The sequence below is a fragment of the Sus scrofa genome, chromosome 14 (genome assembly GCF_054392235.1).
Source record: "Sus scrofa isolate SSC_HxYL_T2T_F1_AM1 chromosome 14, Sscrofa_HxYL_maternal_Yorkshire_Landrace_v2.0, whole genome shotgun sequence".
Classification (NCBI taxonomy): domain Eukaryota; kingdom Metazoa; phylum Chordata; class Mammalia; order Artiodactyla; family Suidae; genus Sus; species Sus scrofa.
In genome coordinates, this window is record NC_139396.1 from 115,726,693 (window position 1) to 115,751,843 (window position 25,151).

Consider the following 25,151-nt stretch of genomic DNA (forward strand, 5'->3'; position numbering starts at 1 on the left):
AAAACTAAATAATCTATTATCAATCTATATTTCTACCATCATCTTAACTCCAATCACACTTTCTTAGGAATGTTCCAGTAGAGAAAGACAATTTCAGCCTAATAGGCCACAAGACACAGATGTATCACAGCACTTATCATTTTGTTTGTAATTACTTGCCTGATTTCCCTCTTACTAAGTGGAAGAAGCAGTGTTTTATTTATCTTTGCACTTGCCTAAGTCTGAGGAATGTATAACTTGTTAGGTACTTATAATTGTGTGTTGAATTAATTAATGAATTATTCATTCACTCATATAAACTACTTACTGCTCTTGAAGTAAATGAAAGCAATTCCAAGTTTTTACTAACCCAGTCATATTAGAAATAAGTATTATCATATTATGATAGATATGTCATACTATTTATCTGGATTGATTAAATTATTCCATTAGATGTTTCTAATTTATTGAAGTAAGTATACTGAATATTTCAACAGTACCATACAAGGACATTCAACATCTATGATAATATCTCTTCAAGAATTACATAATTTAAAAAAACAAATCAGAGTTCCCATCCTGGTGCAGCAGAAACAAATCCGACTAGGAACAATAAGGTTGCTGGTTCAATCCCTGGCCTCATTCAGTGGGTTAAGGATCCGACGTTGCCGTAAACTGTGGTGTAGGTTGCAGACGCAGATCAGACCCGGCATTGCTGTGGCTGTGGCTGTCGGCTGGCAGCAACAGCTCCAGTTAGACCCCTAGCTTGGAAACCTCCATATGCCATTGGGTGTGGCCCTAAAAAGATGAAAAACAAACAAACAAATCTAATTGCACTTTCTTGGCAAACAACAATTCTGAAGTGTACTGTCTAATTCAGTAGCCACTTGCCACCTGTGGCTATTTACATTTAAATTAATTAAAATAAAATTAGGGAGTTCCTGTCGTGGCGCAGTGGTTAACGAATCCGACTAGGAACCATGAGGTTGCGGGTTCGATCCCTGCCCTTGCTCAGTGGGTTAAGGATCCGGCGTTGCGGTGAGCTGTGGTGTAGGTTGCAGACGCGGCTCGGATCCCACATTACTGTGGCTCTGGCATAGGCTGGTGGCTACAGCTCCGATTAGACCCCTAGCCTGGGAACCTCCATATGCCGCGGGAACGGCCCAAGAGATGGCAAAAAGACAAAAAAAAATAAAAATAAAATAAAATAAAATAAAATTAGAAATTCAGTTTCTTGATCACACTTCAAGTACTCAGTAGTCTCAGCTAGTGGTTGCTATATTGAATGCAATTTTAGAAAATTCTCATTATTGCAGAAAGTTCTATTAGGCAACAATGATCTAGAAGGAAAAAATATATATACATATAATGCAAAACTACTACAGTAAATTTGAGGAATTAACATTTTACATTTTCTATAAGTAGTGAAAGACATTTACCCCATTTTTACTTATCATCCAGTCACTTCACAACTTTTTATTTCTACAGCCTCTTTATGCCATTTTTATACCTGAACTTTCTTTACTTGTTATTATAATCATAACCATGGTAAAGATTAAAGTCTTTTTCTACATACAACTAAAATTTCTGCCTTTCTTGGTCTATGCAATCTCATGATAAAGGCCAATTTGAATGATCACTTCCTGACTGCTGTATATTGATAATTGTTACATCAAGATCTATCAGAACTCAGAATAAAAAGCTTTCTTTTGTAAAGGTCACAAATCATTTTATATGTCACTGAGAAGAGTCCTTTCAGATTTTAAAATATAAGAGCTATCCAATTGCATGAAAAGCAAAAAATTCAATACCCTTAGAGATTGGATGTATCTTGAGTCACTAGGTGATAGTTTGATTGTCTAACTAATATGAAAATTTGAGGAGTAAGTCTTTATTATAAATTAAGCACAAGGAAATATCATTATAGCTACTATTTTATTCCATTAATTGCTAAAAAGTTTTTATTAACCTTTTGAATTGACATTATTTTCTATCCTCTATTTAGGTAAAAATAACACACACACACACACACACACACACACACAATATTCCAGAAGAGGTCTTCTGTAGAATTATAAAAGACACACCTATCTATTTCAGCTCCTTTTTATTTAAAATCAAATTAGAAACAAAAAGCTATAGTAATATGAATGTGGACATATGAACTAAAGAAAGATAGCAATTTTCTCTAAATAGAAAATAAAATTTGATTAAAAGTTAGTATCAGATGGTGGTAATTTGGAAAAATAACTTAGTAAATAATTTCAAATATGCCTAAAATCTATTTTTTTTAACTAAAGGCATGTTTACTTCTACAATACTTTTATCCTGAGACCAAAAGTTTCATTCCCTAAAATTATGACTGATACAACTAATGAATGATATCAAGTGATAAGCTATTTTATGTATTTGTCATAAATAGTATTGCTATAAACATTACAGAGCATGTCTCTTGGTGAATATGTATGCATTTTTGTATATATACCTAGACATGGAACTGCTGGATCATAATTGTGCAACTGAAAAATTTTCCAGAGTAGTTTTACCAATTTAGACTCTCATAAGCAATGCGTGTGTTCAGTTAATTCGCCGAGTTTGCAACACTTGATATTTTCCTTATTTTTCATTATAGCCATTTTAACAGTGGGGGAATAGGTGTAGTGGTATTACTTTGCGGTTTTAATGTAGTTCCTTAATTCTCATTTAAAGAGAAATGAACATGATTCCCTTATTTAATCAACCAATGATCCTCTTAAAAAGTTCTCTAGATGGTGTGTGTGTGTGTGAGAGAGAGAGACAGATAGACAGATTCAGAGAAAGAAAGAGATAATCTACATACATGGTTATAAAAAGGAACAAGAGGGGAAAGGGGCAGATTTGTGGAAGCTGGGAACCTTTCAGGAAACTGCAGGCGTTGCCCTTCCCTGTTCTTCCTGTTGAGCTGTGCAGAGATAGAAGGGGCATTCCCAAGCGATAACCTAAAGATATGCTGTGCAGGGCCAGGACTAAGGTGAGGTGAGAAAGACACTGCCTCGGGCACAAACATTAAGAGTAAAAAATTTAGTAATTAATATTAATAATATTTAATGCATTGTTAAAAGTCAAAATTAATGAAGGTTCTCTTGATGCACAACATGTCAACATGTCAAAACTGCATATGAAGTCTCAAATGATACTACTGATTTTTCCATATTTCCAGGCTCCAATATGGCATGGCACTGTTAATGACCCAACAAGGTGGCATATTGTAGGAAGAAAACAAAGGCAACTGTTCTGTCCTTTACTTCTTTCTACTCTTTCCAGGAAAATTACTTAAAGAAATATTTAATATGATACATACTACTAATGCTTTTTCCAGAGCCTTTCACATTCTGCTTCCCACCTCTCTACTTCTCTCTGATCTTTCTTTGAGTGATAAGACAGCATGATATACACTGTAAAGACCAACAATCTTTCAGTATTGACAAATTTTACATCCTGACACGATTACAATACTTTATTGCAATTTCCTCTGGTAAAATTTAGTTAGACTCCCAATATTAATTCTCTTTTACTGTACAATTTAGCAACAAAACTTCACTGATCTAAATGACAAACCTTTATTATCTCGGAGTTTCTTTGTGTGGAAATCCCAGGTATAATTTAGGGTCTCTGGCAAGGATGCAATCAAGATGACTCAGATCTTCAGTGACCTCAAAACTTCACTTGTGGGAGCATATCCTTCCCAGCTTACTCACAGGTCCCTTGGTAGGTGTTGATATGTCTTGATATGGCCCCACAGGTCAGTCCTTTGTCAGGGTCTTTCCACGGGGAACCTGATGACATGGCATTTGTCCTTCCTCAGAGCAAGCAAGCAAGGGGGCCAAAGAAGGAACACAAGAAGGAAGTCAGGACAGCCTATTTGTTACCTAGACACAGAAGTGAATAACCATACCTTCTGCTATGTTCTGTTAATTGGAAGGAAATCAGTAAGTCCAACCCACACTCAAGGGGGGGAAGATGACACAAGGGTATATTGGCGGGAGACAGGGATTTTTGAGGGTCATTGTAGAGACTTATCATACTTAGCTCAGGTCAAAAGATGGAGAAATAAGAAAGTCTAGACTGGTTTGCAAAATGATCCCAAATAAAGAAATTCTTTCCCCCACTTTCCAGACTTTTATAAAATTACAGTAAATATGAATTTTAGAAGAAATCAAAATATGTACAAATCAAGCCAATTTAAATAATAAAGAGATATAAAATATATTTCAATAAATATAAGCAAAATAATCATTAATAAGAAGAAAAGGAAATCTATGTATACCATTCAATGAAAGTATGTATCTGTTTAATATAGAAAGTTACCATTAAACTCATAACCTGTTTTTCTCATTCTTCAAGTGTAACATAACAAGAAGTAATGAATGAAATGAGACCCCCTCTATAAAAACTATATATATAGTAAGTGTATACACACACACCTTAAATGAACACTAAGTGTATCAATATATACTTTTTCATGTGTCACATAAGTTTGCTTCCTGCTTGTCAATTTATTCAGTCTATATTGGATTAATAACAATGATACTTTCAGGGGAAAAGCACATTTGAATTCTATAAAATGTTTTATTAATACAGTAGAGAAAGTAATCTCTCAGAAGTTATATTAACAGGAATGTGAACAGAGATATTAAAGACATTAAAGACAACCTTAGGAGCCTCAAGATAGTCATTTTAAAATTTTATTCAAAATGAAGCAAATGATGCTACATTTTCATATTTCATCTTCAATCTCTCTTCAGTAATCACTTCCAATAAGTATGTTGACACATCATTATCACCCAAAGTCCAGAGTTGACATTACTCTTCACTCTCAGTGTTGTGCATTCTATGAACTTAGACATGTATCCACCATGACAGCGTCATACAGAAGAGTTTCACTCCCCTAAAAAAAAAACTAAACAAAATACTATGTTCTGTCTGTTCATGCCTTCTCTCTCACCAGCCTCTGATAACCACTGATCTTTTTATTGTCTTCATAGTTTTGCCTTTTCCAAAATGTCATATAGTCGGAATCATACAGAACGTATCATTTTCAGACTGGCTTCTTAGCAATACATATTTAAAATTTCTTTGTGTGTTTTCATGGTTGCTAGCTCATTTCCTTTTGGTAGAGTAATATTCCATTGTCTGGATGTGCAGCATTTTATTTATCCATTCACTAACTGAAGGATATCTTGGCTGTTTAAAGTTTGAGCAATTATAAATAAAGCTTCTATGAACATTTATGTGCAGTTTTTGTGTGGATATAAGTTTTCAGCTCCTCTGGTTAAATACCAAGGAGCACGATGGCTGGATCCTACGGTAAGAGTATGTTCAGTTTTGTAAGAAACCTCAAACTGTCTTCTAAAGTAGTGGTACTATTTTCCTTTCTCACCAGCAGTTAATGGGAGTTCCTGTTGTTTCACATTCTTGCCAGTATTTGCTATTGTGAGTATTCCAGATTTTGGCCATTTTAATGGGTATATATTCACTTTCTTTTAATAACAGGACCTTCTTAAAAAAATAAAATGTTGCTACCAGCATTTCAAGGACAGAAAAAAAAAATTCTACAGATGCTTTAAAGTTGGGAACAGCCAAATTTTATGCATGTTTACTAGTTTGTGAAGGTTCACTGCAAAACTGAATGACAAAATTTTGGCAGAGTTTTATTTTATTTTTTTAAAAAACAACTGTTAGGCACAGACGTTTAAGAGTACAAAATAACTTTGACATCCTAAGTTCCACAGAGAATGGAAATACAAAGGATCTGCTAGACAAAACCTGTGAACATTGTATGCCTAGCATAGGAAAGGGTATTTTTTTAAAAGCATCATAGTCAGATTTCTTGAAAGTTGAAACTATGGAGCAAGATAATGTGTGAAAAAGCATGTAATAAGAAAAGTTAAATGGAAATGCCCTTTCCTAAATGGAAAACATTTTCTAGCACCTTCCCACTGGGTACTAAGAGAGTGCAGAAATAGATGTACAAATGATAGATTTTGCTCAACACAAAAGATCAGGGATATGTTGATGACATGAAGCATTCATTTGCTATACTGGGAAATATTTTAGACAATTGAATTGCTTTCATTTTTAAAGTGTTGGGTCAATAATATTAAAGAGTCAGAAAAATATGGTATCTATACTTGGAATGCTAGGTAAAAGCTTTGTATTTTGATTCCATATTATACTTTTCTTTACACTTTTAATTAAAGGTTGACGTTTTATAATCTTAGTAAAAATAATAAGTAGTCTACTAGAAAATTGAAGAAATTTAGGAATTCAGTGTGAAAAATGATGCCATATGGATCAATGTGTTTAGCCACTTATTTAGCCTAAAAAAAATAAAGCCATTATTCAGTATTAAAAGTTCAGTTAGATTTCTTCGTCTAATTTATCAATAAATTTCTTGAACATGAGCCATAGCTAAATTTGTGAGTTATAAATATCCTGAAACCATAAATTAATCTGCTTAATATTGCCTTTGAAGTGATTATGAAGCTATTAAAATATACTTTAGACATAAATTATGTTGAGATTCTTTAGTTCAGACTAGCATGTCAGAAATACTACTTGATAAAATGATTTAGAATTGTTGCATTCAAAAACAAAATTTCCCTTTTTTTCGAAACTACATAAACATATGTAGATATATGTATATATGCAATTGAACAATAGATGAGAAGAAGGAGGACAGGGGAAGAAGAGGAGGAGGAAAAGACAGGGAAGAGAAAGACTTTGATGGATAGCGGTAGGGGAGGGGAAGGAGATGAAGGAGAAAAAAGGGGAAAAGTAAGGAAGAGGAAAAGGGGGAGGAATGCTAACGATGATAACAAAATTTTGAAATTAGGATAACTATTGCCAGGAGAAAGTACTTTCAAATAAAATATTTTATTTGTAAGAAAAATTAAGACATTTATTGCTCTGTAAAAAGTGGTAAAGCCTATCAATTTTTATAACTTTAGTATCTACAACATAGAACATTGAAACTTTGTTTTTATATCTTCTTTAAGCAACTTTAAAAAATATTTAATTTAATTTATATATATATATATCTGGTTGGTTATGCATATTGTACAAATATGTTGCTGAATAGTGTTTTTCAGAATGTAAATAAACAATAAGAAATAATATTGAATACTGTGAATGTTATCATAAACACTATATTTTTATGATAATATTTACAGCTTAAAGTGTGCTTAAAGTTAACCCATCTTATTATTATTCAAAATAATTTCATCTCATAGATACCAATGAAATTTATTTAATTTACTTTTATGTGGATTTCCATTTCTCCTGGATATGTACATTAGTTGAAAACACTGGTTTCTCAATTATTCTGTGAGTTTTTCAACCAGTATTTATTTTAGGGACTCTAATAATTGAAAATATTTAAAACACTGAAATCAAATTTGCAATTTAGTACATTGGCATAGAAGATAGCATGAAAGAAACTTTATGTACTATATTTTATTTAATAAAAATTAAATTAAATCATTAAACATTTTTTTACGGGCTACACCTGGAGCATATGGAAGTTTCCAGGCTAGGAGCTGAATCAGAGCTGTAGCCGCCACCCTATGCCAGAGCCACAGCAACTTGGGATCTGAGCTGCATCTGTGGCCTACACTACAGCTCATGGCAATGCCAGATCCTTAACCCACTGACTGAGGTGAAGGATCGAACCTGCATCCTCCTGGATGGTAGTCGGGTTCCTTAACCACTGAGCCATGACGGGAAGTCCTGATTACATATTTTTATATGTAGATATATCTTTGCTTTAGTTCTAATCATAACAATTAGAATTTTTTTTTTAATTGCTGATGTTTCTGGAATTAAGGTGTATCTACTTTTAGTTTGAAGAGTTAAAATAATGGTTTAATTTTAGGTGTCAATTGTATAAAGCATAATGGGTCAATTTGACTTGATTTGGGTATTCCAAGGTATTGTCTTTTTATTAATGCTTAATGGCCCTCAAAATGTTGGAAACAGATGAAATTCACAAGATCTTTATTTCAAAAATCACTTATCAGACTTTTAAAATTGAAAGAAATTTTTATCATATATTTTCGATCAGCTTTATTGATGTTCATTCTTATTGCATGCATTTTGACTTGTTTTGTTCATTCATAGTAAACAGACCAAGGGAATTCATTGAATTATTCAGATTTTAGTTACCTCTGCTGCTTGTATACCATCTACTTGATTTATCTATTTCTGAAAAATTATTTTAGACTTCTAGAATTTCCGAATATAGTTTTTAACAATATACCTTACTTAATTTATATCTGCCATTCATTTTTTTTTCTCCTTTTTAAGGCTATACCTGGGGCATATGGAAATTCCCAGGGTAGGGGTTGAATTGGAGCTGCAGCTGAGAACTACGCCACAGCCACAGCAACACCGGATCCAAGAGTCTTTGTGACCTACACCACAGATTGCAGCAGGGCCAGATCCTTAACCCACTGATTGGGACTAGGTATCGAACCAGCATCCTCACCAAGATTACATCCAGTTCTTAACCCAATGAGAAACAATAGGAACTCCATATCTGCCATTCTTTTTTTTTATTACTCAATGAATTTTATTACATTTATAGTTGTACAATGATCATCACAACCGAATTTTATAGCATTTCCATCCCAAACCCTCAGTTTAACATATTTATTTTGGTTGTGAAACTACTATCTTAAGTTGATTTTCATGGATTTTTTTCTAAGTTAGCTTTCTTCATGTGCATTGGAGTTTTGGAGTAAGTATATTCTCATTTTGATGGGAAATCTTTAGTTTTAGATAGTTATTCTCTCTCCTGGGTAGTGATTTTGCAATTGGAAAAGAAATAATACATTTCAACAGACTGTAACTAATTTTCAGCTAGACTAAATAACATATCAAGAGACATAGTGGGAAAGTGGGCAAATATTCAGGATGCATAATTTGGTTTTGCTCTAGTACTAGTTACACAGTAAATATGTGGATGATAAGACTAGAAATATATATTGGATCCATAATACTGAGAATCTTAAATACGAGACTGAAAAGTATGCATATTACCGGGCATTACTGGAAGTGAGCCAAATCTCGCCTACTGCCTATTTTTCTATGCCTTTGAGCTAGTGAGATTTTACACTTTTAAACGGTTGAAAAAATATCCAAAAAAGAAGATTGCATGACATGAATATTAAATTAAAAGGTTAGTGTCTATAAGTAAAGGTTTATTAATGCGCAACCATGCTCATTTGCTTCTCTCTTGTTTCTGCAATAGCAGAACTGAGCAGATGCAACAGAGACTATATATGGCACTTAAAGAATGAGGAGTTCCCGTTGTGGCACAGTGGTTAACGAATCCGACTAGAAACCATGAGGTTGCGGGTTCAGTCCCGGGCCTTGCTCAGTGGGTTAAGGATATGGCGTTGCCATGAGCTGTGGTGTAGGTCGCAGATGCGGCTAGGATCCCACATTGCTGTGGCTCTGACGTAGGCCGGCGGCTACAGCTCTGATTAGACCCCTAGCCTGGGAACCTCCATATGCCATGAGAACGGCCCAAGAAATGGCAAAAAGACAAAAAAAAAAAAAAAAAAAAAAAAAAAAAGAATGGAATGTTTAATGTCTTGTTCTTTACAGAAAAAAAAAAGTTGCTCTTCCTGTGCTAGACTATGTGGAATCATTGAAGATCATTTCCTTGATTTTGGTTCTGTATTTACCATGTTCTGGATTAAATACTTTGGTGTCCTGATTGCATTTTGTGGTGTTAGAATAGGGACATATTCATATTTTCTTAATTTGTCATGTAACTACTTCTGGGTATCTGTTACATGATTGGAATATCTAAAATGCTGAATTCCCAAGGCTAAGAAGTTACATCATTACATTCTCAGAAGATTGCCTCTGATGGATCTCCAAAGGTATATGTATGATATGCCTGAAGCATCTAGCCTCTACAATTTCATCATTGTCATTATTTATTATTTTCTATCATATTAAAAGATCGACATTTCTCTAATTTGGCAGTTTTATGAAGAAGCTATAATAGCTATTCAGAAAGGCAAAAATGAAACCCAGTATTTTCTTATTTATCATGTATTATGTTTATTTCCCTATGTTTGGTGAAGATTTTTATTGCCTCCAAATCTCCATTCTCCCTTTTACCCACGTAATATAACCCACAAATTTTAGCTGAGCTGAGTAAAGTCCACATACCTTAGCCTTTTTTTTTTGCAGATATATGTGGCCGCTAGATTCAGTAGCCAATGGGATACAACTGGAAGTGCTATGTGCAACTTTCAGGACATATCTTTACAGGAAAGGGGCTTCTACAATTTCATACTTCCTACTACTTGTTAGATAGTATGTGATGTAATGGTTTTAGCTAGAGCAACTATCTTGGATCATGTATACTCTTAGGAATAAAACCCAAGTTGGAACAACAAGAGACATGAGCCCACATTTGTAATACCACAGTGTATTTTATCAGTTGGAGTGTGAATACCTCTAAGATTTGTTTGTAAGAAAGAAAAAAAAAAAACTTCTATGTTGTTTAAAGTGCTGTTATTTTGAGTTATTCTGTTACAATTTTCTAATATAATTTTAACTGATGCATCCTATTTTTTTTAAACTGCTCAGCACACATTTCCTTTTCCTCAGAAAATGATACCCTAATTAAACTATTTTTAACTTAAATATTTCACATAAGGCTTACTCTGGTCCCTAAATTCCAGGATGAGCATTCATAACCCTGGCCTTATTAGTCAGTACATTCCATCTCTTGGACCAGATTGATCACTTTATGGGTGATGACACAATCTAAAGGAGATTTATGTTTAGATTCCTGGGTCTTTTGTAGAATCTTTTGGGAAAGGAAGGCTCTATTTCCTTCATAATTGCTCAACTATGAGAATATGAACTAGACCCAGTTAGCAGCTAAAAGCACAGCCAAGGGGAATCACTATGACAACAAAGTCAACACAGGAAACCAACCTAAAACTGAGATAGCATAGAGAGAAGAACAGTTTACACCATCACTTCAACCTCCTGATCTGGATCAAGCCAGGCCAGAAATGAAATAGTCCTTGGCTTCAATTCCTTGAAGCAGTATTTTCCTATTCTACCCCCTCTCCCACTTTTTTTTTCTGTATTTTTAAGGACATACCTGCAGCATATGGACATTCCCCATATCAGAGATGCAGCTGCTGGTCTACATCATAGCCACGGCAACACCAGGTCTGGAACCTATGCCACAGCTTGCTGCAATGCTGGATCCTTAACCCACCAAGTGAGGCCAAGGATAGAACCCACATCCTACCATATACAATGTCAGGCTCTTAACCTGCTGAGCCACAATGGGAACTCCCTACTTTTAAGCTAGTTGAATTTGTCATTTGCAACTAAAGATATCCCCAAGTAATTTTTGCTTATTTAGCTAGACATTCACAAAATCTGTAACGTGTTTTTAATTTTAATTTTCATAACAACTCCATGAATTTATGAGTGCATAGGTCAATCTTATTTAGTTTGTATTCCCTAGAGAGCCCAGCACTCTATTCTCATGAGAGCAGTCATATAACAAAAGTTCATGGAATTAAATTGAGGTAAAATAACAGACATAATTGACTACTATCTGACATCTCAGTAATTTAATTCAAACAAGCCAAAACTCATACAACAAAATGCCTGTTGTCTTCAAAGTCTTTCAATAAATGATGATTCAGTTCTTCAGTACATTTTGAGAGGTACTTGTTTGAAATTATCTTCATTCAGTTCCATTTTGGTATTATACATTTACCTGATAAAATTTATTCTATGAAACAATGTAATTTCTGCAAACAGCCAAAAAGCAATTGGAGTCAGGCCTGCTAATTAATGAAAGAAGCTAAAAGTTATGAGATAATTGTTGTGGAAGTGAGAGAGAATAAATTTCATTTAAAGTGCCTACTATGTCCTAGTTCTCTTTGCCAAACACTGTATATATAACCATTAATATTACTTGAGTGCATGCTTTGGCCCAATTCTGATACTTTACATAAATGTCTTTATTCAATCCTTACATGAAAGACATTATTATTTCAATTTATATCTGAGAAGTTAATAAATTGCCTGAGGTTACACAATCCCTAAGGTATGCCAGATAATGGACAAGTCAAATGGCTAAGCAAAATCATTCTCTGACTTCCTAACAAAGAGTCAGCAGAATGCACTCAATCATCCAACCCACTGTTAAACTCAACTCACTGCTACATACACACACACACACATCCATTTTCTATACAAAAAACATAATATATGTCTTTGGGTACCCAGTGCTGTTATACCTCTTTTGTTCAGGAAGATATGTATTTGGGCATAACTGGTAGCATTGAGGAAAGTTCTCCCACAGAGGTACTTCACTCTAATGCTATTTGATGTATTTATGGGGAGTATAGAAGGAGCAGGAAACATCTCTGGCTGTGCTTGTGTCAACCGAAGCTTTCTGTGTATAAGAAACAGCCTTCCTGGGAGTTCCCTGATGGCTCAACAGGTTAAGTATCTGGTGGTATCAATGTTGTGGCTCAGGTTGCTGGTACAGTACAGGTTCAATCCCTAGCCAGGGAAATTCTGAATGCCACAGGCCTGACCAAAAAAAAAAAAAAAAAAAAGAGAGAGAGAGGAAGGAAGAAAGGAAGGAAGAAAAGGAGGGAGAAAGGAAAGGAAAGAATGAAGAAAGAAAGAAAAAAAGAAAGAGAGAAAGAAAAAAATAGTCTTTCTTGGAAGACGAAGTATTCAAAGCCCACATGTCAATAACTTTTTGTACTAGCACTAGTATTTGTTACTGACTTTGTAGCTCTTCAGCTCATCCAGCTCCATCCTTCTGAGATAATTCATTGTTATAAAAGGGAATGGTGAGGGTGGGAGAGATTCCAGGGTCATTTAGCAAATAAATAATTCATCTTTTTCTCAGTAAGTACAAGCTTCCTGAGATTATTTTATTTGAATCTACATCTATATATGGGGGGGGGTTCATTCTTTCATAGTCTTACTTCTTGTATCACTTAACTATACATAGAACATTCTTAGGTGCAGCCCCAAAAGGTAAGGGGTTCAGCATCCTTTTGAACATGGCATACTTGAGAGTTTGTGGAGCATACACTATTTAGGACTCTCAATTTCCTGTCTTTTCCAAAGAAAATATCTCATAAATTTCAGATGAGAAAACAAGCTAGTATCTTATTGTTATCTTGTGCATCAATGGTGACAATTAACATCCAAAAGATCCTAGGGTAACCAAAAGACACAGTTCTCTGGTAGTATCATATTTTCTTTATTTGCTTCTTTGAAAATAATCCAGAGGCTAGAATAGAGGCAATAAGCCATGAGGCTTGATGGATGCACATGCTGTTGTCTGCAAATAGAGGTTGCTGTTGTTTTTAAAAGGACATCTAAGCCTTTTTGCAGGAGGCTTTCGTTTTGCCTGCTTCTTCTCTACTACTAAGTGATATCAGTTTCCAATGGTGACTGTGGCATGGAACACTGTCACATTCTGTAACTCTTGTGTCTGCCTATTCAAGAAATGGCAAAAAATTTTCTGTGACTGCAGCATGTAAAAGATGGCTCTGCTATGGTGTCTTTTATAAAGAAAAGGATGGGCGGAGTTGCTTCTGGCTTTTCCTGTGGACCACAATGAGGGGACTTGTCTAGAAGCAGAGAGCTGAGAAATAAAAGGAGGTCAGATGTAATCTGCTAACAGGCACAAATTTGAAAAGGTATTTAATGTCTTCCTGCCTCATTTCTTAGAATATAGGAATACTAATATAGAATTCTTGGGAGGATTAAGTGATTTGGGGGGAATAAGTATTTCTACGGTGTCTGTATGTGCATTCATCACACTAGCAATCAACATAGTTTTAATGATGATGATAATAATGATGATAATGATGATGAAGATTGTAACTAAAGAAAAAACCCAAATAAAGTAAGAAATGAAAAAGGAGAAATCACAATGGATACTGCAGAAATACAAAAAACCATGAGAGAATACTATCAACAATTATATGCCAACAAATTTGACAACCTAGAAGAAATGGACAATTTTCTAGAGACTTACAGCCTGCCAAAACTGAATCAAGAAGAAACAGATCAACTTAACAGACGATCACTAGAAATGAAATTGAATAGGTCATAAAAACACTCCCTACCAATAAAAATCCAGGACCAGATGGCTTCACAGGTGAATTCTAACAAACATACAAAGAGGAACTTATACCCATCCTCCTTAAACTTTTTCAAAAGGTTGAAGAAGAAGGAACACTCCCAAAGACATTCTATGATGCCACCATCACACTAATTCCAAAACCAGACAAACATACCGCAATCAAAGAAAACAAAGCCAATATATTTGATGATTATAGACGCAAAAATTCTCAACAAAAGTTTAGCCAACTGAATCCAAAAACATATCAAAAAGATCTTACACCATGACCAAACTGAATAGACATTTCTCCAAGGAAGATATACAGATAGATAACAAGCACTTGAAACAATGCACAACATCCCTGATTATTAGAGAAATGCAAATCAAAACTACCATGAGATACCACCTCACACCGGTCAGAATGGCCATCATTAATAAGTCCACAAATAACAAATGCTGGAGGGGTGTGGAGAAAAGGGAACGCTCCTGCAATGCTGGCTGCTTAACCCACTTCACCAGGCCAGGAATCAAACTGACGCCTCCACAGAGACAAACCCCATCATGAATTCACTACAGCACAGTGGGAACTTGAACTCACCTTCATTTTTTCTTTTTTTTCTTTCTTTTTTTTTTTTGTCTTTTTGCCTTTTCTAGGGCCACTCTGGCAGCATATGGAGGTTCCCAGGCTAGGGGTCTAATCGGAGCTATAGCTGCCAGCCTACGCCAGAGCCACAGAAACGCCAGATCCGAGCTGCATCTGAGAACCTACATCTCAGCTCACAGCAACGCCAGATCTTTAACCCACTGAGCAAGGCCAGGGATCGAACCTGCAATCTCATGGTTCCTAGTTGGATTCATTAACCACTGAGCCATGACAGGAACTCCGAACTCACCTACTTTATGAAGCTTTCCCATAACATTGTCTGTAACTCACCTAACTTTTTTCCTTTACTAAATCTTGCCCTCACTTCCTTCATGTACTACTACATTTTCTTTCTTTGATATCATTTTTATGTCATCAATTCAATTTATATATTTTCTTTTAGTCTTTGTACTGTTGTGTAACTTGTTCTTATGTTCTTTGAACCATCTCTTTGTTGTTTCTATTATTTGATGTTATATTTCAAGTTCCTTATGGACACTTTAGTTTTGCCTCTTCTCTCCTGCTTTTCCAAAACTCCTTTAAATTTGAATGCAATTAACCATGCATTGGAAACATTCTAGAAATATATATTAAATAAGGAATTTAGAGCTTTCTTTCATCCATGTCAGTAATCTCTCATCTCTTATAAAAGATCACACAGGGAATGTTGTAGATGTAAATGGATATAGAAAAATGGAAGAGGCTCCTTGCACCCAGCAATTACTAGCCTGGGGTTCTGCATACAGTGGCTCCATCTACCTGCCTTGAGTGCTGAGGGTAGCAATATTTCATTTGATCATTGATCATGTGCAGTGCCCTTCATGCATATGCAAATGTTTGAAAAGCTCTGATTTATGTAAACTGACAAAAAAAATGTGCTGAACTGAGTTGACAGGCAAGAAAGACTTTTTTCAATACTATTGCAATAGGAGAGAGAAATTGAATTCAACTCCACTAAAACAAAAGGTAGGAGAGCTTTTAAGCACTGGAGTGAGCCAGTGGAAAAGTATTGGAGGATTGGTGGCAAGTTGGTTGATGTGATTCAGCCATTTATCTTTGCTAATTGGTACTTCTCAAAATTAGGACCTTACCTAAAGGGATGGCTCCTAGGTCCTTGAGAAAATCAGTCTTGGGTTGTAAAACCAGCAAGGGACCAGGAGAATTACACCTGAAAGGGAGCAGAGAAAGAATTTACAATTGCAAGTTTTCAAAAACAAATGCCCTAAGAAAAGGAAAATCTGGGAGTGATTGCTAGGAAGAAACTGTTTAAGGTAAAATCAAACTGAGAGGAAGTTTGGTTAAGGTCATCTTGGTCAAAACCCAGTATAGCCGAGCTCCTGTGGGCAGACTATGTTCTTACTCTGGGCTCACCTTGAAGTAGGACCCATTTGATAAAAGCCTAAAATGGATTCAAATTTTTCTCACATGAAGAAGAACCACACAATTTAATGATGATATATAGACGGAGTTACATGGTAAAAATATAATAGTGACTTAATCAAGTTAGCTATTTTGATTTCTGTCTTTATCTTAGTCCCTGTGTTCCAAACTTCTTTTTCCTTTTCCCCTCATAAGATATCAGAAGTCCATATATTTTCTGAGACATACATTTTTCCTTCAACACATGAATAATTCCTTCAGCAAAGCAGATGTCCTTTTTTAATTATCAGGACGGTCATCATCTATTACTATATGAACATGAACCTTGGGGAGCTTTTCTCATTGTAGTTCATCTATAGTTGAAATTCTTTGCTTTCTTTTATTCTTGGTGCCATCTTTTATAAGGTTGATTTGGATAAGACTCAATATTTATTATCTTCTTTGCCCCTGGACATGCAAATAAATGTTAATTGGTATCCATCTTTTGTTCATGTCAGCTGGTTGATTTAAGAGCTATTTTAATATTAGAATAGATGAGCAGCTTTTGTGTCAACTTGGCTAGCTGTAATCCTCAGTAACTCAAACACCAATCTAGGTGTTCCTGTAAAGGTGTTTTATAAATATGATTAACTTTCATAATCAGTTAACACTGAGTAAAGGAGTTTATCCTAGATAATCTGACTGGGGCTGTCAGATGTACTCATTTCAAAGGCCTTAAAGGCAGAACTGTAATTTACTGGAAGAAGAAATTCTACCTGTGGACTGCAGCCTGAGCTTATGTCTGAATCCAAATCTGCTCTTTCTGATGGCCTATAGCGTATTCATTTTCTAGGCTTCTGTAAAAAATTATTGCAAATTTACTGGCTTAACATGACAGAAATTTTACTTTCTCGAAATTCTGGAGGCCAGACATCTGAAATAAAGATTTTAGTAGGGTCATGCTCCTTCTAAAGGCTCTAGGGGAGAGTCCTTCCTTGACCTTTCCCAGTATTCCTGGGCTTGGATCTGCCTCCAATCTCTGCTTCCATTTTCATGGCCTCCCCCTCTTCCATCTGTGTGTCTCTCCTGTGTGCATAACTTAAGTGGACATGTGTCATTGGATTTAGGACATACATGGATAATCCAGTATGATCTTATCTTCAGATTCTCTAATTAATTGCATCTACAAAGGCCCTCCAAATAAGGTCTCATTCACAAGTGCTGGGGATTAGGACTTCATCTTTTTGTGAGGGAGAAGGGGGGACACAATTCAACTCCTAATATATCTATTTATCTATCTATCTATCTATCTATCTATCTATCTATCTATCTATCCATAGATATATCTTACTGGTTTTGTTTCTTCCACTGAACCCTTACTGACACTCTCCCTGGATCTTATTTCCTCAGCTGTATAACCATAGAATGGGTGGACAGAAAGGTAGTCTTCAAGGTCTATATTAAAAAATAATTTAAAAAATACCTTTTTAATTAAAGAGAGCACAGGTTTCCCAAATCTTTAATTGTTGCTTTAAAAGAATCATACAACAAGCATAGAGTTGAAGATAATTAGAAATAGTGAGGATGCTTATTTTATTTCCTTCAATAATTAATTCAGTAGAGAGTCTTTTTGTACATGACACTACAGCACTGTAATTTACTGGTTTAACAGCACTGGTTACAATAGAAGTTCTAGAATTTATATGAGTTTCTCCTTTACTTTGTGTGTTTTTCTTCCCAAATCATGCAGAGAAAGTACAAACAGAGGATAAGTTTTCCTTGTCACTTCAGTCAAATATTGGAATTCTCTCTAGGGAGAAAAATTTAACAAAGTTCAGAATCTATTTAGAAAATTCTTCTTCTCAACACTGTCATAAGAAAATAACAAGTTAGTAAAATTTTCCTCCTCCTGATGTGACTAAATATTCCTGTTGGATTCCAGTCCACTTTTTATTAAAACAGTGTTGAAGAAATAAGCATACTTCCTGCTATCTCATAAGGGCATCTAACAATAAATTACTTGCGCTAAAATGGAAAGTGTTCCGAAGAATCAATTTCTGATGCAAGAAAAGAATACTTTCGCAACAAATGTGACTTTCAAATGTTTAAAATTATAGTGGTAAATTGACCTTAGGAGGCAAAACCAGAGATTCCTGCTAGTCAAGTATAATAGTGAAGTTCCACCCATATGGTCAAATCAATATCCTTGCAGGGGACAATGCATTTTCTTTTCCAGTTAATGTGTTTCCTTCACCTCACACATATGTAAAATTAATATTTCCAGATGCTGATTTAATCATTCCTTAGTTGAAACATACCTTGCCAAGAATATCAATATTTATAATGGGAGGGATGCAGAAAAATGGCAAGATCCCATCTTTTGTGATCCTAAATAGATATTTATATTTACATATGTGTATGTATATGCATATGTGTGTGGTCTGTGTATTTTCTTTTAGAGTAAGAATTATTTAAAATATTCACTCTAGCTGAAGGTGAAGAATACATAATCAAAAAAAAATGTGGAAAAATCTAGTTATGGTCCATCTCATTAATGCAAAGAATTTTACAGACGGTCAGAGGATAATATGACATAAGATTCAAAGCCATTGTCCTCTGTCACTAATTAAGATGAGCTGAATCAGTGCAAAGCAGAAGGACATTTTGAGTAAAGGTATATTTGTGGGAAAATTTGGTTTTATAAGTTTCAGTCACATGCCTATTTTTATCATATATACAAAGGCCTATTGGGCCTATTTTTTTTTAACCTATTAGGCCTATTTTAATTAAAAAGTGAGAATGGCTGATCTGTACATGAAAACACAAGTCTAAGAATATCACTGTGATGTTTGTGAGTATATGGATATTTTAAGCAATGAAAGTAGACAGATTTAAAACTGTTTAGGACTATGTGCTTAACCTTCACCAGTTCCAAACCATGTCCATGCAGATCAGTTGATTTTACTCCATGTGTCAGGTCATATCTCCTTTTAGATGAATCTTGTAATTCAGTGAGGATATAAATGGAAAAGAATATCCACCATGGCTGTAGAAATTATTTTCATGTGTGTCTGTACTGTCTTTATGTACTAAAGAAAATAGAATATGTTATGAGACAATAATATTTGCTACTTAAATATTTCATTCCAAAAAAAAAAAAATTAAGACCTTGAACACTATTTCCTCTAAGAAACAAAATTCTCTCTTGAATATACTTGACAATGCTCTCGATTTTCCCAATAATTTTTTTTTTCCATAGCCAAGAAAAAAAGTAAACCATCTAGTATGTATAATGTCATCAGTTTCAATTTGGCAAAATCAAACTGGATGACAGTTGATTTTATATAGCTAATGGCTGGTAAAAGACAGCTTCTTTAAAACACAGGAAGTTTCTTAATTGGTTCTGTGCTTTGGTATCCTTGTTTTTCTGTATGAAATTCTTCTTTTTTTTTCTTCTCACTGTTACCCCAGTAATACAATCAAATTCTCCATGGAGATGGAGGTATTGAAAGACTTAGGCTGATGTACTGGAAACTGCACTTACTTCTCCAAAATTATTTTACCTGGTTCTATTTAAAAGTGATTTTGTTTAGTAGAAAAAAAGTCTGAGGTTTTGAAAAGTGACAATGAAACTTTCTTCTCATTTCTATCGGCAGTGTAAATGGAGTTTGCATAAAGGATATGGATATGAGAGAAGAGTTTGTTCTTTAACAATCATTTTGGAAGAGCTAACATTGATTTTTTTTGTATAATAATCTCATACAAAATCCACACTAAAGCACATTAGGAAAAACAGCATGTGTAGAGTATGTTTCTTCAGGGTAAATGTAACCTCAAAATTATTTTTAAAAAGCTAGGATACAGGATAGAGTGTGTGTGCAAGAGTGTGTGTGTGTGTGTGTGTGTGTGTGTGTGTGTGTGTGTGGAGGGGGTGGGTGTGCGTACAAAGAGGAGATAATGTTAAGGGTGGAGAAAGAGAAAGAGCACCCAACTGTACAAGAAAGGAGGCCTAGCCTCGAAGGCCTAGCAGACAGGTAGAAATTAAAATGTAGAATTCACTTTGTTGCAAATAAAGTCAGATTGAACTGTGCCTATGCCTTCCCAGCCAGCCATTTGGTGGATCACACAGCCTGCTCATCTTTAGCTACAGGAGAAAGTGTTCGTTTCTGTTATAAGCTTAAATATTACTCATTTAAGGATTTTGCTGTTGTTGTTCCTACTGGGTTAAGAATAAATAGACAGTGGGGGCAGGTCATAACATCAGAGGTGGCACATAACCACCATGCAGCCTCTCATCTGTCTTCTTTCCCTCACCTGAGGAATAAACATATTGTCTCATATTATAGTGAGGATTAAGTGAGTCATATATTGTGAGTTTAAATGGGCTTTTAACGTAGTAATTGATAACTAAGTGTTGGAGGTTATGCTATTTATAAACTACTAGGGCTTTATGAAGAATTATTTGATTCTCTGTGTTCAAAATACAGTTTTTTAATAAATTTGATGGTTAAGAAATTGCAATTGTTGATGCTTTGCTTGATAACTAGTGAGACTGAACCAGAAGTACTCTGAAGACAGGAGTATACTTATTCATTTTGCGTCCCTAGTGTCTGGCATGGTAATTGGTCTATAGAAGGTATTAAATATTTATTGAATTAGTGAATTGTTGACATGTGAATGTGCGTAGGAAAGGAAGTACTATCCTTGGCTTATCAGGCCCAAAGAGACTGGGGGTAAATGGCAGTCTGGCCATTGTTACTTGATTACTTGAACTATGATGTTTGAGTTTGATGTATACAATGAACTGAATAATGTTACCTCAAAATTCAAAAGTTGAAGTCCTAACACCTGATATGATTGTATTTGGAGACAGGGCTTTTAGGAGGTAATTAAAGTTAAATAAGATTGTAAAGATGAGGTTCCAATCCAATGGGATTGTGTGGCCTTATAATATATGTGTTTGTATGTTTGTGTGTGTATGTGCATGTGTACATTGAGGAAAGGCTATGTGAGGGTATGGTGTAAATTTCTGTTGTTTAAAACACCTGCTCTTTGGTGTTCTGTAATGTTAGCCCAAGCTAATACAATGTCATTGTAAACCAGATCAGCCTATGAGTGGTGCCTTAGGGTTTGGGTAAGATCTATATCTCTAGGTGAGGTTTCCTCTCTAAAATTCTGGATCTGATCCCAGCATTGCCTCATTGGCATGGCACTGAGTAAGTAACTTCATTTCTCTTAGCCTGCATTTTCATATCTGGAAAATGAGAGATTAGATTAAGTTTTCGCTCAAGAAGAATAAGTGTATGGAATCTTAGTGAAGGGAAGTTAATGAAGAGAAGCCTAGTGTTGACAAAATGGTTAAAACATGCTCTGATTTGATGTCTAAAGATTTGCTGGGTATCAACATAATCTTAAATATCAATAAATATACACATAATCAATAAATAAACCTAAGACCTAATTGGCATTTATGTATTTAACAGTTATCCATTTATATCAACTATTTACAAATATTTAAATCAGGAATCATTAGGAGCATCTCAAAACATAATCTTAAAACTACCTCATTTAATTGTAAGGAGTAATAGTTCCCAGAATAAAGTTTTTATACTTTTATGCATACTTAGAGGATGACACATTTTTTTTACTAGACTCTTGATTGCTTTAAGAATTGTTGAATGGACTAGGGCTATGAAAAGTAAAAACTGAATTCTGCTTAAGTGAGAGTAGCTACTCATTTCTCGAGGCTGACAGATTTTTGTGTTGGCTTTGATCAGTGGATTACAGAGTGCTCTTGTTAACATTTGGTGGGTGGCCAGGAGAGCAATTTTTCCCTGACAGAAACAATGTGCTATCTTAATTAAATAATCATCCACACAGATTAAAAAAAGAACAGAATATTATCATCAAAAAAGATTTCAGCTCTGCCATCCACAAGGAATGTCTTCTACATTATGGATGGCTTGACCATGATGGTTTTTTGAGGACTGTCACTTCATTTCAGTAATAGAGTAGAGCCTCTATAGTGTTTCAATCAGTAGGTCATCAATGGTGAGTGTTAGAAGAAAAACAAAATTCATATTTAAAAACTTAATAACATTTTTTGTTGCTCAAATTGTAAGGTTTCAGGCTCCAAAACAGTGACACAGAGTGATGGTCTTTCCTCTCACAATTGTTGAAAAATATAGACCTCATTGCATATCATATAAAATTTTATAAGTTTTATTGAAATATAACTAACATACCATAAAATTCACCAATTTAATGCATGACAGTCAATGGTTTTTAGTGTATTCACTGATATGCGAAAACATCACCATGGTCAATTTTAGGATATTTTCATCACCTAATCAACACCCTATCCCTCATAACCTGCTCCTCTCCAGCACTAATAATACTAATCTATTGTCTTTCTCTATAGACTTACTCATTTTAAATGTTTCATATAAATGGAACCATATATGTGGTCTTTTGTGACTGGCTTCTTTCACTTAGCATAATTTTTCCAGGATCTGGGTAATCCATCTTACAACCAGAATCTAGTCACTTGGCATTCAGCTTTGGTTGTGTCTCAGATTTACCTGGTGTAGCTTTCAAGAAATGAAAAGTACCTGAATCTCGGCTGGAGAGAGTGAGTAGGAATCCCTGGAGATGGGTAATAGGCATGGGCCTCTTCAGTTTGAAAGTCTGAAGAATTCTATCCCTGGAGTGATGTCTGTAACTTCTTAAGCATAAAGTAAGCAAGGTTTTCAAAATCAGCCTCACATCTGTGAATACTCTACACCTTGCCATTTCAGGAGCACTGAAAGAATCCTAGCTTTTCTGAATCCTTTGCTTCCTTTCCCACAAGAGGGGTTCTGGGAGTCTCCTCACTGCTTACTATTCTGTGCCAAAGTCTCCTAAGGTTTGCAGCAGTTACATAAAACATAATCCTTTAACAGCCTTTGGCTTCTTAATCCTCAAATGGTTTACTACATTATCAAAAGCCATCAGTAAAGCACCAAGATTAAAACACAGAGGAGAATTTGGGAAGTTAAGTTCTCTTGGGAGAAACAGGCTTGAGAATGGTGTGGGACAGAAATGCACTGATTATCCAAAGAACACTGGGAGACTGTGAGTATAGTAGAAATTTTATCAAAAAACAAAAAGCCTCTGATTAGGGATTTGGGACAATTCCCAAAGCAGATTTTATTTCATTATTTTGCCTTGGGCTGGCTCATTGCTTAATGTGAAGGAGGCAAATGTAATAAAATTTTATTCCCCAAAGGCAAAAATGGAGAAGCTGAAAGCCAGTGATGGAAAATGAGGTCAGGCATGCTCTGTGTATAGGGTTTGGAGTTTGAAGGAATTGCTGCTGAGCTGAGACTGTATCTCTAACACAGAAATGGTGGGTTTAAAGGCGGAAGTTTCTATCAATCAGCTAAATTTGTGTGAACCCAATCTGCTTGATTGTTACTTTTCCCCTACTGGTTTGATCTGTTACTTTAGTGTTATATAGGCATAGGTTGAACTACCAATCAATTTAGGACAATTGTGTCTAACAACTAGTCAGTTCAATGAAAAAAAAAAAAAATCAATTGAACTTGTCATTTGGTGATGGGAAGTACAAAAGCTCTCCAATTAAATGTAATTTTAAGTACATGTGTTATCATTTCATAGCCAGCCAGAGCTTACTGGCCTCAACTATTGAAAAATACCCAGATAAAGCAATTTTTTAATTTTTATTTTTGGGAAAACCTCTTTTCTATTAGCTTTGAATTAGGTACCTACCCACTGCTTTTCCGTTAAATTTCTCTGGAATCTTTCTCTGTAAAAGTCTCTAGTAATGCATTTTTATTACATCCCAGGAGAGCACTAACCAAAAGCATTTCTTGTTTGTGACATCTGGTATTCTTTGGTTGTCCATCTGGTTAATCAGCCTCAGAAACACATCATTTGGAAAAACAGCCATGTTTGATTTTCCAATATTTACCATTATCTTCATCTAGTTACTAATGAATGATTACATTTTAGCACAATAAAATAAGATGAATAGACAAAGTCATTGTTTAAGGCCAATCAACATGTATTTAGGCATGCAGGTTTGTATGGTACACTTCTGTAGGGTACCTGACTATAGAGAGAAACTCTTAGGGCTTTTTAACCGATATTCTACCATTTGGAAGTTATCTAAGACAAAACAGAAACAAAAAACAAAAAAACAAGTTATATATACCAAATCAAAATTTTTCTGTGCAGCCCTTTATGGAGAGTGCAATTACTTATTAGGGAAAATGTCACAAATATTGCAATAGGGCAAACATATCCTCTTGAAAGTTAGCTCAGAGACAGAGTTTTGGCAACATGTAATTAAAAAAAAATACGTTGAATTGTCATTACTTACACTCACGAGAAACACAATTTGGGATTTCTGCTATTCCCATTGGAAAGAGAACATCACTCATATGCTCACTGGCCGGCACAGGAATTACAATGTGCTGATTTGAAAGACTGACTTATTTTATTTATTTATTTTTTTATTTTTTTTTTTTTAATTTTTTTGGTCTTTTTGCCTTTTCTAGGGCCGCTCCCGAGGCATTTGGAGGTTCCCAGGCTAGGGGTCTAATTGGAGCTGTAGCCACCGGCCTACACCAGAGACACAGCAACTTGGGATCTGAGCCGCACCTTCGACCTACACCACAGCTCACGGAAATGCCAGATCCCTAACCCACTGAGCAAGGCCAGGGATCAAACCCGCAACCTCATGGTTTCTAGTCGGATTCGTTAACTACTGCATCATGACAGGAACTCCAAGACTGACTTCTTTTAATTTGATCAGGCTCAGCTCTGTGTTTGTTGGTAGAACATAAGTAAAAGTCTAAAATTATCACAGCATTATCAGTCTTTGGCTAGTCTTCTAGTACACATGGAATTAAACATATTTTAATTTAAAATCAAACCCTTATACAAGTTAAAAAAAACCCCAGATTTCTCCTGTTTTTG

General features: G+C 35.1%; 1 long non-coding RNA gene across 1 annotated transcript in view; it reads right to left on the reverse strand.

The window, feature by feature from the left end:
* Positions 1-2,069: 2,069 nt before the first annotated feature.
* Positions 2,070-25,151, reverse strand: part of LOC146396954 (uncharacterized) — a 545,736-nt gene continuing 522,654 nt past the window's right edge. The window contains exons 8-9 of the long non-coding RNA XR_014827586.1: positions 15,902-15,978; positions 2,070-3,814 (exon numbers count right to left, since the gene is read on the reverse strand). This is a non-coding gene — a long non-coding RNA (uncharacterized LOC146396954). The remainder of the gene's footprint in view (positions 3,815-15,901; positions 15,979-25,151) is intronic.